A 15,643-nucleotide genomic window follows, 5' to 3' on the forward strand; every position below is an offset into this window, starting at 1 on the left:
GAAAAGCGGGGTTAGAGTGGAGGAAAACATAGAAAAGCGGGGTTGGAACGGAGGAAAGCCAAGAAAAACAGGGTTAGAGCGGAGGAAAACCAAAAAAACAAAGTTAGAGCAGAGTAAAATCAAGAAAAGCTGGGTTAGAGCGGAGGAAAACCAAGATAAGCTATGTTATAGCAGAGGAAAATCAAGAAAAGCGAAGTTAGAGCGGAGGAAAACCAAGAAAAGCGAAGTTAGTGTGGAGGAAAACCAAGGAACATAAATTTAGAGCGGAGGAAATCCAAGAAAACCGGGGTTAGAGTGGAGGAAAACCATGAGAGGCGAAGTTAGAGCGGAGGAAAACCAAGAAAAGTAGGGTTACAGCAGAGGAAAACCATGAAAAGCGGGGTTAGAGTGGAGCAAAACCAAGAAAAGCGGGGTTGGAGTGGAGGAAAACCAAGAAAAACGGGTTTAGAGGGGAGGAAAACAAAAAAACAAGGTTAGAGCAGAGTAAAATCAAGAAAAGTTGGGCTAGAGTGGAGGAAAACCAAGAAAAGTAGGGTTACATCAGAGGAAAACCATGAAAAGAGAGGTTAGAGCGGAGGAAAACCAAGAAAAGCAAAGTTGGAGCTGAAGAAAACGGAGAAAAGCTGGGTTAGAGCGGAGGAAAACCAAGATAAGCTATGTTATAGCAGAGGAAAACCAAGAAAAGCGAAGTTAGAGCGGAGGAAAACCATGAAAAGCGGGTTTAGGCCGGAGGAAAACTAAGAAAAGCGGGGTTGGAGCGGCCGAAAACTAAGAAAAGCAAGGTTAGTGCGGAGGAAAACCAAGAAAAGCTAATTTAGAGCGGAGAAAAACGAAGACAAGCAAGGTTAGAATGGATGAAATCCAAGAAAAGCGGGGTTAGAGCAGATGAAAAGCAAGAAAAACGGGGTTGGAGTGGAGGAAAAGCAAGAAAAACAAGGTTAGAGCGGAGGAATACCAAAAAAACAAGGTTAGAGCAGAGTAAAATCAAGAAAAGCTGGGCTAGAGTGGAGGAAAACCAAGAAAAGTAGGGTTACAGCAGAGGAAATCCATGAAAAGCGGGGTTAGAGCGGAGGAAAACCAAGAAAAGCGGGGTTGGAGTAGAGGAAATCCGAGAAAAGCTGGGTTAGAGCGGAGGAAAACCAAGATAAGCTAAGTTAGAGCAGAGGAAAACCAAGAAAAGCGAAGTTAGAGCGGAGGAAAACCAAGAAAAGCATGGTTAGTGTGGAGGAAAACCAAGGAAAATGAAGTTAGAGCGGAGGAAAACTAAGAAAAGCGGGGTTAGAGCGGAGGAAAACCAAGAGAGGCAAATTTAGAGCGGAGGAAAACCAAGAAAATTAGGGTTGCAGCAGAGGAAACCATGAAAAGCGGGGTTAGAGTGGAGGAAAACCAAGAAAATCGGGGTTGGAGAGGAGGAAAACCAAGAAAAACGGGGTTAGAGAGGAGGAAAACCAAAAGAACAAGGTTAGAGCAGAGTAAAATCAAGAAAAGTTGGGCTAGAGTGGAGGAAAACCAAGAAAAGTAGGGTTACAGCAGAGGAAAACCATGAAAAGAGGGGTTAGAGCAGACGAAAACAAAGAAAAGCGGGGTTGGAGCTGAAGAAAACCGAGAAAAGCTGGGTTAGAGCGGAAGAAAACCAAGACAAGCTATGTTATATCAGAGGAAAACCAAGAAAAGCGAAGTTAGAGCGGAGGAAACCCATGAAAAGCGGGGTTAGTGTGGAGGAAAACTAAGAAAAGCGGGGTTGGTGCTGAGGAAAACCGAGAAAAGCGAAGTTAGAGCGCAGGAAAACCATGAAAAGCTAAGTTACAGCAGAGAAAAACCAAGACAAGTGGGATTAGAATGGATGAAATCCAAGAAAAGCGGGGTTAGAGCAGATGAAAACCAAGAAAAGCAAGGTTGGAGCGGAGGAAAACCAAGAAAAACGGTTTTAGAGCGGAGGAAAACAAAGAAAAGCTATGTTACAGCAGAGGAAAACCAAGAAAAGTGGGGTTAGAGCGGAGGAAAACAAAGAAAGCGGGGTTAGAGCGGAGATAAAACAAGAAAAGAGAATTTAGAGCACAGGAAAACCAAGATAAGCAGGGATAGAGCGGAGGAAAACCAAGAAAAGCGGGGTTGGAGCTGAGGGAAACTGAGAAAAGCTGGGTTAGAGTGGAGGAAAACCAAGAAAAGCTAAGTTAGAGCGGAGAAAAACCAAGACAAGCGGGGTTAGAATGGATGAAATCCAAGAAAAGCGGGGTTACAGCGGATGAAAACTAAGAAAAGCGGGGTTGGAGCGGAGGAAAACCAAGAAAAACAAGGTTAGAGCGGAGGAAAACCAAGATAAGCGGGGTTGGAGCTGAGGGAAACCGAGAAAAGCTGTGTTAGAGCGGAAGAAAAACCAAGAAAAGCGAGGTTGGAGCACAGGAAAACCAAGAAAAACAAGGTTAGAGTGGAGGAAAACCAAAAAAACAAGTTTAGAGCAGAGTAAAATCAAGAAAGGCTAGGCTAGAGTGGAGGAAAACCAAGAAAGGTAGGGTTACAGCAGAGGAAAACCATGAAAAGTCGGGTTAGAGCGGAGGAAATCCAAGAAAAGCGGTATTGGAGCGTAGGAAAACCGAGAAAAGCTGGGATAGAGCGGAGGAAAACCAAGATAAGCCAAGTTAGCTCAAAGGAAAACCAAGAAAACCGGGGTTAGAGTGCAGGAAAACCAAGAAAAGCCAAGTTAGAGCAAAGGAAAACCAAGAAAAGCGGGGTTAGAGTGGAGGTAAACCAAGAAAAGTGAAGTTAGAGCGGATGAAAACCAAGATAAGCGGGCATAGAGCGAAGGAAAACCAAGAAAAGTGGGGTTAGAGCAGAGGAAAACCAAGAAAAGAGACGTTAGAGCGGAGGAAAACCAAGAAAAGCGGGGTTAGAGCGGAGGAAAAACAAAAAAAGTGAAGTTAGTGCGGAGGAAAACGAAGAATAGCGAAGTTAGAGCGGAGGAAAACCAAGAAAGACGGGGTTAGAGCGGAGAAAAACCAAGAGAGGCAAGGAGGAGTGGAGGACAACCAAAAAAAGTAGGGTTACAGCACAGGAAAACCATGAAAAGCGGGGTTAGATTGGAGGAAAACCAAGAAAAGCGGGGTTGGTGCTGAGGAAAACCGAGAAAAGCTGGGTTAGAGTGCAGGAAAACCAAGAAAAGCTAAGTTAGAGCGGAGAGAAACCAAGACAAGTGGGGTTAGAATGGATGAAATCCAAGAAAAGCGGGGTTAGAGCGGATGAAAACCATGAAAAGCAGGGTTAGAGTGGAGGAAAACCAAAAAAACAAGGTTAGAGCAGAGTAAAATCAAGAAAAGCTGGGCTAGATTGGAGGAAATCCAAGAAAAGTAGGGTTACAGCTGAGGAAAACCATGAAAAGTCGGGTTTGAGCGGAGGAAAACCAAGAAAAGCGGGGTTAGAGCGGAGGAAAACCAAGAAAAGCGGGGTCAGAGATGAGGAAAATCAAGAAAAGCTATGTTACTGCAGAGGAAAACCAAGAAAAGTGAGACTAGAGATGAGGAACACCAAGAAAAGCGATGTTAGAGCGGAGGAAAACCAAGAAAACAAGGTTAGAGCGGAGGAAAATCAAGAAAAGCGGGGTCAGAGCTGAGAAAAACCAAGAAAAGCGGGGTTAGAGCAGAGGAAAACCAAGAAAAGCGGGGTCAGAGTGGACGAAAACGTAGAAAAGCGAGGTTAGAGCGGAGGAAAACCAAGAAAAGTGAAGTTAGCACGGAGGAAAACCAAGAAAAGTGGGGTTAGAGCGGAGGAAAACCAAGAAAGCGTAGTTAGAGCGGAGATAAACCAAGAAAAGAGAATTTAGAGCACAGGAAAACCAAGATAAGCGGGGATAGAGCGGAGGAAAACCAAGAAAAGCGGGGTTGGAGCTAAGGGAAACCGAGAAAAGCTGTGTTAGAGCGGAGGAAAACCAATAAAATCTAAGTTAGAGCGGAGAATATCCAAGACATGCGGGGATAGAATGGATGAAATCCAAGAAAAGCGGGGTTAGAGCGGATGAAAACCATGAAAAGCGGGGTTGGAGTGGAGGAAAACCAAGAAAAGCGGGGTTGGAGAGGAGGAAAACCAAGAAAGTCGAGGTTAGAGAGGAGGAAAACCAAAAAAACAAGGTTAGAGCAGAGTAAAATCAAGAAAAGCTGGGCTAGAGTGGAGGAAAACCAAGAAAAGTAGGGTTACAGTGGAGGAAAACCATGAAAAGACGGGTTAGAGCGGAGGAAAAGCAAGAAAAGCGGGGTTAGAGCGGAGGAAAAGCAAGAAAAGCGGGGTCAGAGATGAGGAAAATCAAGAAAAGCTATGTTACTGCAGAGGAAAACCAAGAAACTTGAGACTAGAGATGAGGAAAACCAAGAAAAGCGATGTTAGAGCGGAGGAAAACCAAGAAAACAAGGTTAGAGCGGAGGAAAATCAAGAAAGCGGGGTTAGAGCGGAGATAAACCAAGAAAAGAGAATTTAGAGCACAGGAAAACCAAGATAAGCGGGGATAGAGCGGAGGAAAACCAAGAAAAGCGGGGTTGGAGCTGAGGGAAACCGAGAAAAGCTGTGTTAGAGCGGAGGAAAACCAATAAAATCTAAGTTAGAGCGGAGAAAATCCAAGACAAGCGGGGTTAGAATGGATGAAATCCAAGAAAAGCGGGGTTAGAGCGGATGAAAACCAAGAAAAGCGGGGTTGGAGTGGAGGAAAACCAAGAAAAGCGGGGTTAGAGCGGAGGAAAAACAAAAAAAGTGAAGTTAGTGCGGAGGAAAACGAAGAATAGCGAAGTTAGAGCGGAGGAAAACCAAGAAAGACGGGGTTAGAGCGGAGAAAAACCAAGAGAGGCAAGGAGGAGTGGAGGACAACCAAAAAAAGTAGGGTTACAGCACAGGAAAACCATGAAAAGCGGGGTTAGATTGGAGGAAAACCAAGAAAAGCGGGGTTGGTGCTGAGGAAAACCGAGAAAAGCTGGGTTAGAGTGCAGGAAAACCAAGAAAAGCTAAGTTAGAGCGGAGAGAAACCAAGACAAGTGGGGTTAGAATGGATGAAATCCAAGAAAAGCGGGGTTAGAGCGGATGAAAACCATGAAAAGCAGGGTTAGAGTGGAGGAAAACCAAAAAAACAAGGTTAGAGCAGAGTAAAATCAAGAAAAGCTGGGCTAGATTGGAGGAAATCCAAGAAAAGTAGGGTTACAGCTGAGGAAAACCATGAAAAGTCGGGTTTGAGCAGAGGAAAACCAAGAAAAGCGGGGTTAGAGCGGAGGAAAACCAAGAAAAGCGGGGTCAGAGATGAGGAAAATCAAGAAAAGCTATGTTACTGCAGAGGAAAACCAAGAAAAGTGAGACTAGAGATGAGGAACACCAAGAAAAGCGATGTTAGAGCGGAGGAAAACCAAGAAAACAAGGTTAGAGCGGAGGAAAATCAAGAAAAGAGGGGTTAGAGCGGAGGAAAATCAAAAAAAGTGAAGTTAGTGCGGTGGAAAACGAAGAATAGCGATGTTAGAGCGGAGGAAAACCAAGAAAGACGGGGTTAGAGCGGAGGAAAACCAAGAGAGGCGAAGTAGGAGCGGAGGAAAACCAAGAAAACTAGGTTTACAGCAGAGGAAAACCATGAAAAGCGGGGTTAGATTGGAGGAAAACCAAGAAAAGCGGGGTTGGTGCTGAGGAAAACCGAAAAAAGCCGGGTTAGAGCGCAGGAAAACCAAGAAAAGCTAAGTTAGAGCGGAGAAAAACCAAGACAAGTGGGGTTAGAATGGATGAAATCCAAGAAAAGGGGTTAGAGTGGATGAAAACCAAGAAAAGCGGGGTTGGAGCTGAGGAAAACCAAGAAAAACGGGGTTAGAGCGGAGGAAAACCAAAAAAACAAGGTTAGAGCAGAGGAAAATCAAGAAAAGCTGGGCTAGAGTGGAGGAAAACCAAGAAAAGCAAGGTTAGCACGGAGGAAAACCAAAAAAAGCGGGGTTAGAGTGGAGGAAAACCAAGAAAAATGGGGTTAGAGCGCAGGAAAACCAAGAAAAGCGGGGTTAGAGCAAAGGTAAACCAAACAAAGCGAAGTTAGAGCGGAGGAAAACCAAGAAAAGCGAAGTCAGAGCGGAGGAAAACCAAGAAAAGAAAGGATAGAGCAGAGGAAAAACAAGAAAAGCGTGGTTAGAGCGGAGGAAAACAAAGAAAAGTGGGGATAGAGCGGCGGAAAACAAAGAAAAGCGGGGTTAGAGCGGAGGAAAACCAAGAAAAGCGAGGTCAGAGTGGAGGAAAACCCAGAGAAGCAGGGATAGAGCGGAGGAAAACAAAGAAAAGAGGGGTTAGAGCAGAGGAAAACCAAGAAAAGCGGGGTCAGAGTGGACGATAACCAAGAAAAGAGAAGTTAGAGCACAGGAAATGTCTCGCTCCAATTTAGGAGTGAGGCAAAGGTTCTTTTAATAATGTTATGCCCGGCGTGAGATTAAGAAGAAGAGCATTCAAATGTTGATCCGACCAGTTTATTGGAAATAATAGACAATTGAGGGGATGGGGAAGGGAGAGTGACGAATGCCAAAATTAGGGTGATGGGGAAGGGAAAGTAGGCGATAGAAAAAGGTAGAAAAGAGCAAGAATTACGTTAAAGCGGGGAATAGTCACCTCCTGGATGCAGCAGCGTCCCGTAGCACGTTGTTAACGTTGGTCCGGGGCAAAATAAGCGTAGGGGAGAGCAGCAACGGAGTAGCAGGCTGCAAACAGCAGATCGGTGAATCGCAGAAAAGATGGTCAGAGTACCGTGGTCTCTAGAAGCAGAGTCTCGGGCAGCGAGGTCCCTCGGAGCAGAGTCTCGAGCAGCAATCCCAGAAAAGAGAATAGGCAGCAGTAGGACAACGGTGGAGGAATCTGAGGTCGGATACCTAGATGCCCACAAAACCGTGGTTTGTCCGTGCCCTTTTTATCCTTCTTTCCAGCCTTCCAGAGATTTTGGGACGGCTCGGGTCAGAGTCTTGTGACTTCCTCAGAGCTGTCAATCTTCCTTGAGATGGGCCAACAGGAAAGACCACTTAAGGGCCATTAGTCCTCAGGGATGGCCATCTTCCTTGAGATAGGCCAACACAAAAAGACCACTCAAGGGCCATTGATCAGTATCTTATCTCCCTTTCGTAGCTCCCGGACTTGTCCATCTCCTGTGTGTCTCAGACAAAGGCAGTCCTGGAACCTTGGCCAGGACTTGCCTGAACTTGTCCATTTCAGCAAACTTTGAGACAGTAATGTAAAAAGCATGGCCTCTTAGAGGAAAACCAAGAAAAGCGAGGATAGATCGGAGGAAAACAAAGAAAAGTGGGGTTAGAGCGGCGGAAAACCAAGTAAAGCAAGGTCAGATCGGACGAAAACCAAGAAAAGCGGGGTTAGAGCAGAGGAAAACCAAGAAAAGAGGGGTTAGAGCGGAGGAAATCCAAGAAAAGCGGGGTCAGAGAGGAGGAAAATCAAGAAAAGCTATGTTACAGCAGAGGAAAATCAAGAAAAATGAGATTAGAGATGAGGAAAACCAAGAAAAGCGATGTTAGAGCGGAGGAAAACCAAGAAAACAAGGTTAGAGCGGAGGAAAATCAAGAAAAGCGTGGTCAGAGCTGAGAAAAACGAAGAAAAGCGGGGTTAGAACGGAGGAAAACCAAGAAAAGCGCGGTTAGAACGGAGGAAAACTAAGAAAAGCGGGGTTAGATCGGAGGAAAACCAAGAAAAGCGGGATTAGAGCGGAGGAAAACCAAGAAAAGCAGGGATAGAGCAGAGGAAAACTAAGAAAAGCGAAGTTAGAGTGGAGGAAAACCAAGAAAAGCGGGGATAGAGCGGCGGAAAACAAAGAAAAGCGGGGTTAGAGCGGTGGTAAACCAAGAAAAGCGGGGTGAGAGAGGAGGAAAACCAAGAAAAGCGGGGATAGAGCAGAGGAAAAAAAGAAAAGCGAAGTTAGAGCAGAGGAAAACCAAGAAAACCGTGGTCAGAGCGGACGAAAACCAAGAAAAGCGAGGTTAGAACGGAGGAAAACCAAGAAAAGTGAAGTTAGCACGGAGGAAAACCAAGAAAAGCAGGGTTAGAGCGGAGGAAAACCAAGAAAGCTGGGTTAGAGCGGAGGAAAACCAAGAAAGCTGGGTTAGAGCGGAGATAAACCAAGAAAAGAGAAGTTAGAGCACAGGAAAACCAAGAACAGCGGGGATAGAGCGGAAGAATAACAAGAAAAGCGGGCTTAGAGCGGAGGAAAACCAAGAAAAATGGGGTAAGAACGCAGGAAAACCAAGAAAAGCGAAGTTAGAGCAAAGGAAAACCAAGAAAAGCGGGGTCAGAGCAGAGATAAACCAAGAAAAGAGAAGTTAGAGCACAGGAAATGTCTCGCTCCAATTTAGGAGTGAGGCAAAGGTTCTTTTAATAATGTTATGCCCGGCGTGAGATTAAGAAGAAGAGCATTCAAATGTTGATCCGACCAGTTTATTGGAAATAATAGACAATTGGAGGGATGGGGAAGGGAGAGTGACGAATGCCAAAATTAGGGTGATGGGGAAGGGAAAGTAGGCGATAGAAAAAGGTAGAAAAGAGCAAGAATTACGTTAAAGCGGGGAATAGTCACCTCCTGGATGCAGCAGCGTCCCGTAGCACGTTGTTAACGTTGGTCCGGGGCAAAATAAGCGTAGGGGAGAGCAGCAACGGAGTAGCAGGCTGCAAACAGCAGATCGGTGAATCGCAGAAAAGATGGTCAGAGTACCGTGGTCTCTAGAAGCAGAGTCTCGGGCAGCGAGGTCCCTCGGAGCAGAGTCTCGAGCAGCAATCCCAGAAAAGAGAATAGGCAGCAGTAGGACAACGGTGGAGGAATCTGAGGTCGGATACCTAGATGCCCACAAAACCGTGGTTTGTCCGTGCCCTTTTTATCCTTCTTTCCAGCCTTCCAGAGATTTTGGGACGGCTCGGGTCAGAGTCTTGTGACTTCCTCAGAGCTGTCAATCTTCCTTGAGATGGGCCAACAGGAAAGACCACTTAAGGGCCATTAGTCCTCAGGGATGGCCATCTTCCTTGAGATAGGCCAACACAAAAAGACCACTCAAGGGCCATTGATCAGTATCTTATCTCCCTTTCGTAGCTCCCGGACTTGTCCATCTCCTGTGTGTCTCAGACAAAGGCAGTCCTGGAACCTTGGCCAGGACTTGCCTGAACTTGTCCATTTCAGCAAACTTTGAGACAGTAATGTAAAAAGCATGGCCTCTTAGAGGAAAACCAAGAAAAGCGAGGATAGATCGAAGGAAAACAAAGAAAAGTGGGGTTAGAGCGGCGGAAAACCAAGTAAAGCGGGGTCAGATCGGACAAAAACCAAGAAAAGCGGGGTTAGAGCAGAGGAAAACCAAGAAAAGAGGGGTTAGAGTGGAGGAAATCCAAGAAAAGCGGGGTCAGAGAGGAGGAAAATCAAGAAAAGCTATGTTACAGCAGAGGAAAATCAAGAAAAATGAGATTAGAGATGAGGAAAACCAAGAAAAGCGATGTTAGAGCGGAGGAAAACCAAGAAAACAAGGTTAGAGCGGAGGAAAATCAAGAAAAGCGTGGTCAGAGCTGAGAAAAACCAAGAAAAGCGGGGTTAGAAAGAAAGAAAACCAAGAAAAGGGAAGTTAGAGCGGAGAAAAACCAAGAAAAGCGAAGTTAGAGCGGAGGAAAAGCAAGAAAAGCGGGATTAGAGCGGAGGAAAACCAAGAAAAGAGGGGTTAGAGCGGAGGAAAAACAAAAAAAGTGAAGTAAGTGCGGAGGTAAACGAAGAATAGCCAAGTTAGAGCGGAGGAAAACCAAGTAAGACGGGGTTGGAGCGGAGGAAAACCAAGAGAGGCGAATTTAGAGCGGAGGAAAACCAAGAAAAGCAGGGTTACAGCAGAGGAAAACCATGAAAAGCGGGGATAGAGCGGAGGAAAACCAAGAAAAGCGGGGTTGGAGCTGAGTTAAACATGAGAAAAGCTGGGATAGAGCGGAGGAAAACCAGGGAAAGCTAAGTTAGAGCGGAGAAAAACCAAGACAAGCGGGGTTAGAATGGATGAAATCCAAGAGAAGCGGGGTTAAAGCGTATGAAAACCAAGAAAATCGAGGTCAGAGCGGAGGAAAACCAAGAGAAGCAGGGATAGAGCGGAGGAAAACAAAGAAAAGCGGGGTTAGAGCAGAGGAAAACCAGGAAAAGCGGGGTCAGAGCAAATGAAAATCAAGAAAAGTGAGGTTAGAGCAAAGGCAAACCAAGAAAAGTGAAGTTAGCACGGAGGAAAACCAAGAAAAGTGGGGTTAGAGCAGAGGAAAACCAAGAAAGCAGGGTTAGAGCGGAGATAAACCAAGAAAAAAGAATTTAGAGCACTGGAAAACCAAGATAAGCGTTGATAGAGCGGAGGAAAACCAAGAAAAGCGGGGTTGGAGCTGAGTTAAACATGAGAAAAGCTGGGATAGAGCAGAGGAAAACTAGGGAAAGCTAAGTTAGAGCGGAGAAAAACCAAGACAAGCGGGGTTAGAATGGATGAAATCCAAGAAAAGCGGGGTTAGAGCAGATGAAAACCAAGAAAATTGGGGTTGGAGCGGAGGAAAACCAAAAAAAACGGGGTTAGAGCAGAGGAAAACCAGAGAGGCGAAGTTAGAGCAGAGGAAAACCAAGAAAAGTAGGGTTACAGCAGAGGAAAACCATGAAAAGCGGGGTGAGAGTGGAGGAAAACCAAGAAAAGCGGGGTTGGAGCTGAGGAATACTGAGAAAAGCTATGTTAGAGCTGAGGAAAACCAAGGTAAGCTAAGTTATAGCAGAGGAAAACCAAGGAAAGCGAAGTTAGAGCGGAGGAAAACCATGAAAAGCGGGGTTAGTGTGGATGAAAACTAAGAAAAGCATGGTTGGAGTGGAGGAAAACTAAGAAAAGCAAGGTTAGAGCGGAGGAAAACCAAGAAAAGCCAAGTTAGAGCAAAGGAAAACCAAGAAAAGTGGGGTAAGAGTGGAGGTAAACCAAGAAGAGTGAAGTTAGAGCGGATGAAAACCAAGAAAAGCGGGCATAGAGCGAAGGAAAACCAAGAAAAGCTGGTATAGAGCAGAGGAAAACTAAGAAAAGCTATGTTACAGCAGAGGAAAACAAAGAGAAGTGGGGTTAGAGCACAGGAAAACCAAGAAAAGAGGTGTTAGAGCTAAGGAAAACCAAGAAAAGCGGGGTCAGAGAGGAGGAAAATCAAGAAAAGCTATGTTACAGCAGAGGAAAACCAAGAAAAGTGAGATTAGAGACGAGGAAAACCAAGAAAAGCGATATTAGAGCGGAGGAAAACGAAGAAAACAGGGTTAGAGCGGAGGAAAATCAAGAAAAGCGGGGTCAGAGCTGAGAAAAACCAAGAAAAGCGGGGTTAGAGCGGAGGAAAACCAAGAAAAGCGGGGTTATAGCAGAGGAAAAAGAAGAAAAGCGTGGTTTGAGCGGAGGAAAAGGAAAAAAAGCGGGATTAGAGCGGAGGAAAACCAAGAAAAGAGGGGTTAGAGCGGAGGAAAAACAAAAAAAGTGAAGTTAGAGTGGAGGAAAATGAAGAATAGCGAAGTTAGAGCGGAGAAAAACCAAGAAAGACGGTGTTAGAGCGGAGGAAAACCAAGAGAGGTGAAGTTAGAGCGGAGGAAAACCAAGACAAGCGGGGTTAGAATGGATGAAATCCAAGAAAAGCGGGGTTAGAGCAAATTAAAACGAAGAAAAGCGGGGTTGGAGCGGAGAAAAACCAAGAAAAACGGGGTTAGAGCGGAGGAAAACAAAAAAACAAGGTTAGAACAGAGGAAAATCAAGAAAAGCTGGGCTAGAGTGGAGGAAAACCAAGAAAAGTAGGGTTACAACAGGGGAAAACCATGAAAAGCGGGGTTAGAGCGGAGGAAAACGAAGAAAAGCGGGGTTGGAGCTGAGGAAAACCGAGAAAAGCTGTGTTAGAGCGGAGGAAAACCAAGATAAGCTAAGTTAGAGCAGAGGAAAACCATGAAAAGCGAAGTTAGAGCGGAGGAAAACCAAGAAAAGCGGGGTTAGTGTGGAGGAAAACCAAGAAAAATCAAGTTAGAGCGAAGAAAATCCATGAAAAGCGGGGTTAGAGCGGAGGAAAACAAAGAAAAGCAAGGTCAGAGAGGAGGAAAATCAAGATAAGCTATGTTACAGTAGAGGAAAACCAAGATAAGTGAGATTATAGATGAGGAAAACCGAGAAAAGTGAAGTTAGAGCGGAGGAAAACCAAGAAAACAAGGTTAGAGCGGAGGAAAATCAAGAAAAGCGGGGTCAGAGCTGAGAAAAACCAAGAAAAGCGGGGTTAGAGCGGAGGAAAACCAAGAAAAGCGAAGTTAGAGCGGAGGAAAACCAAGAAAAGCGAAGTTAGAGCGGAGGAAAACCAAGAAAAGCGGGATTAGAGCGGAGGAAAACCAAGAAAAGAGGGGTCAGAGCGGAGGAAAAACAAAAAAAGTGAAGTTAGTGCGGAGGAAAACGAAGAATAGCGAAGTTAGAGCGGAGGAAAACCAAGAAAGACGGGGTTAGAGCGGAGGAAAACCAAGAGAGGCGAAGTTAGAGCGGTGGAAAACCAAGAAAAGTAGGGTTACAGCAGAGGAAAGCCATGAAAAGCAGGGTTAGAGTGGAAGAAAACCAGGAAAAGCGGGGTTGTTGCTGAGGAAAACCGAGAAAAGCTGTGTTAGAGCGCAGTAAAACCAAGAAATGCTAAGTTAGAGCGGAGAAAAACCAAGACAAGCGGGGTTAGAATGGATGAAATCCAAGAAAAGCGGGGTTAGAGCGGATGAAAACCAAGAAAAGCGGGGTTGGAGCGGAGGAAAACAAAAAAAAAAAGGTTAGAGCAGAGGAAAATCAAGAAAAGCTGGGCTAAAGTGGAGGAAAACCAAGAAAAGCAAGGTGAGAGCGGAGGAAAACGAAAAAAAAGCGGGGTTAGAGTGGAGGAAAACCAAGAAAAGTCAAGTTAGAGCAAAGGAAAACCAAGAAAAGCGGGGTAAGAGTAAAGGTAAACCAAGAAAAGCAAAGTTACAGCGAAGGAAAATCAAGAAAAGCGAAGTTAGAGTGGAGGAAAACCAAGAAAAGCGAGGATAGAGCGGCGGAAAACAAAGAAAAGCGGGGTTAGAACGGAGGAAAATCAAGAAAAGCGAGGTCAGAGCGGAGGAAAACCAAGAGAAGCAGTGATAGAGCGGAGGAAAACAAAGAAAAGCGGGGTTACAGCAGAGGAAAACCAAGAAAAGCGGTGTCAGAGCGGACGAAAACCAAGAAAAGCGAGGTTAGAGCGAAGGAAAACAATGAAAAGTGGGGTTAGAGCGGAGGAAATCCAAGAAAGCGGGGTTAGAGCGGAGATAAACAAAGAAAACAGAATTTAGAGCAGAGGAAAACCAAGAAAAGCGGGGTTGGAGATGAGGAAAACCGAGAAAAGCTGGGTTAGAGCGGAGGAAAACCAAGAAAAGCTAAGTTAGAGCGGAGAAAAACCAAGACAAGCGGGGTTAGAGTGGAGGAAAACCAAGAAAAATGGGGTTAAAGCGCAGGAAAACCAAGAAAAGCCAAGTTAGAGCAAAGGAAATCCAAGAAAAGCAGGGTTAGAGCGGAGGTAAACCAAGAAAAGAAATGTTAGAGCGGAGGAAAACCAAGAAAAGTGAAGTTAGAGCGGAGGAAAACCAAGAAAAGCGGGGACAGAGTGGAGGAAAACCAAGAAAAGCAGGGATAGAGCGGAGGAAAAGAAAGAAAAGAGGGGTTAGAGCAGAGGAAAACCAAGAAAAGCGGGGTCAGAGCGGACGAAAACCAAGAAAAGTGAGGTTAGAGCGGGGAGGAAAAGCAAGAAAAGTGAAGTTAGCACGGAGGAAAACCAAGAAAAGTGGGGTTAGAGCGGAGGAAAACCAAGAAAGCGGGTTTAGAGCGGAGATAAACCAAGAAAAGCGAATTTAGAGCACAGGAAAACCAAGAAAAGCGAGGATAGAGAGGATGAAAACCGAGAAAAGCTGGGTTAGAGCGGAGGAAAACCAAGATAAGCTAAGTTAGAGCAGAGGAAAACCAAGAAAAGCGAAGTTAGAGCGGAGGAAAACCAAGAAAAGCGGGGTTAGTGTGGAGGAAAACCAAGAAAAATCAAGTTAGAGCGAAGGAAATCCATGAAAAGCGGGGTTAGAGCGGAGGAAAACCAAGAAAAGCGGGGTCAGAGAGGAGGAAAATCAAGAAAAGCAATGTTACAGCAGAGGAAAACCAAGAGAAGTGAGATTAGAGATGAGGAAAACCAAGAAAAGCGATGTTAGAGCGGAGGAAAACCAAGAAAACAAGGTTAGAGCGGAGGAAAATCAAGAAAAGCGTGGTCAGAGCTGAGAAAATCCAAGAAAAGCAGGGTTAGAGCGGAGGAAAACCAAGAAAAGCGTGGTTAGAGTGGAGGAAAACTAAGAAAAGCAGGGTTAGAGCGGAGGAAAACCAAGAAAAGCGGGATTAGAGCGGAGGAAAATCAAGAAAAGAGGGGTTAGAGTGGAGGAAAAACAAAAAAAGTGAAGTTCGTGCGGAGAAAAACGAAGAATAGCGAAGTTAGAGCGGATAAAAACCAAGAAAGACGGGGTTAGAGCGGAGGAAAACCAAGAGAGGCGAAGTAGGAGCGGAGGAAAACCAAAAAAAATTAGGGTTACAGCAGAGGAAAACCATGAAAAGCGGGGTTAGATTGGAGGAAAACCAAAAAAAGCGGGGTTGGTTCTGAGGAAAACCGAGAAAAGCTGGGTGAGAACGCAGGAAAACCAAGAGAGGCGAAGTTAGAGCAGAGAAAAACCAAGACAAGTAGGGTTAGAATGGATGAAATCCAAGAAAAGCGGGGTTAGAGCGGATGAAAACCAAGAAAAGCGGGGTTGGAGCGGAGGAAAACCAAGAAAAACGGGGTTAGAGCGGAGGAAAACCAAGAAAAACGGGGTTAGAGCGGAGGAAAACCAAAAAAACAATTTTAGAGCAGAGTAAAATCAAGAAAAGCTGGGCTAGAGTGGAGGAAAACCAAGAAAAGCAAGGTTAGCATGGAGGAAAACCAAAAAAAGCGGGGTTAGACTGGAAGAAAACCAAGAAAAATGGGGTTAGAGCGGAGGAAAACCAAGAAAAGCGAAGTTAGAGCAAAGGAAAACCAAGGAAAGCGAAGTTAGAGCGGAGGAAAACCAAGAAAAGCATGGATAGAGCAAAGGAAAACCAAGAAAAGCGGGGATAGAGCGGCGGAAAACAAAGAAAAGCGGGGTTAGAGCGGAGGAAAACCAAGAAAAGCAAGGTCAGAGTGGAGGAAAACCAAGAAAAGTAAGGTTAGAGCGGAGGAAAACCAAGCAAAGTGAAGTTAGCACGGAGGAAAACCAAGAAAAGTGGGGTTAGAGTGGAGGATAACCAAGAAAAGCGGGGTCAGAGTTGAGGAAAACCAAGAAAAGTAAGGTCAGAGCGGAGGAAAACCAAGCAAAGTGAAGTTAGCACGGAGGAAAACCAAGAAAAGTGGGGTTAGAGTGGAGGATAACCAAGAAAGCGGGGTTAGAGCGGTGATAAAGAAAGAAAAGCGAATTTAGAGCACAGGAAAACTAAGATAAGTGGTGATAGAGCGGAGGAAAACCAAGAAAAGAGGGGTTAGAGCGGAGGAAAAACAAAAAAAGTGAAGTTAGTGCGGAGAAAAACGAAGAATAGTGAAGTTAGAGCGGAGGAAAACCAAGAAAGACGGGGTTAGAGCGGAGGAAAAC

The sequence above is a fragment of the Coturnix japonica genome, chromosome 4, assembly GCF_054131305.1.
Source record: "Coturnix japonica strain WE chromosome 4, WE-NBRP24, whole genome shotgun sequence".
In the NCBI taxonomy this organism is placed as follows: Eukaryota; Metazoa; Chordata; class Aves; order Galliformes; family Phasianidae; genus Coturnix; species Coturnix japonica.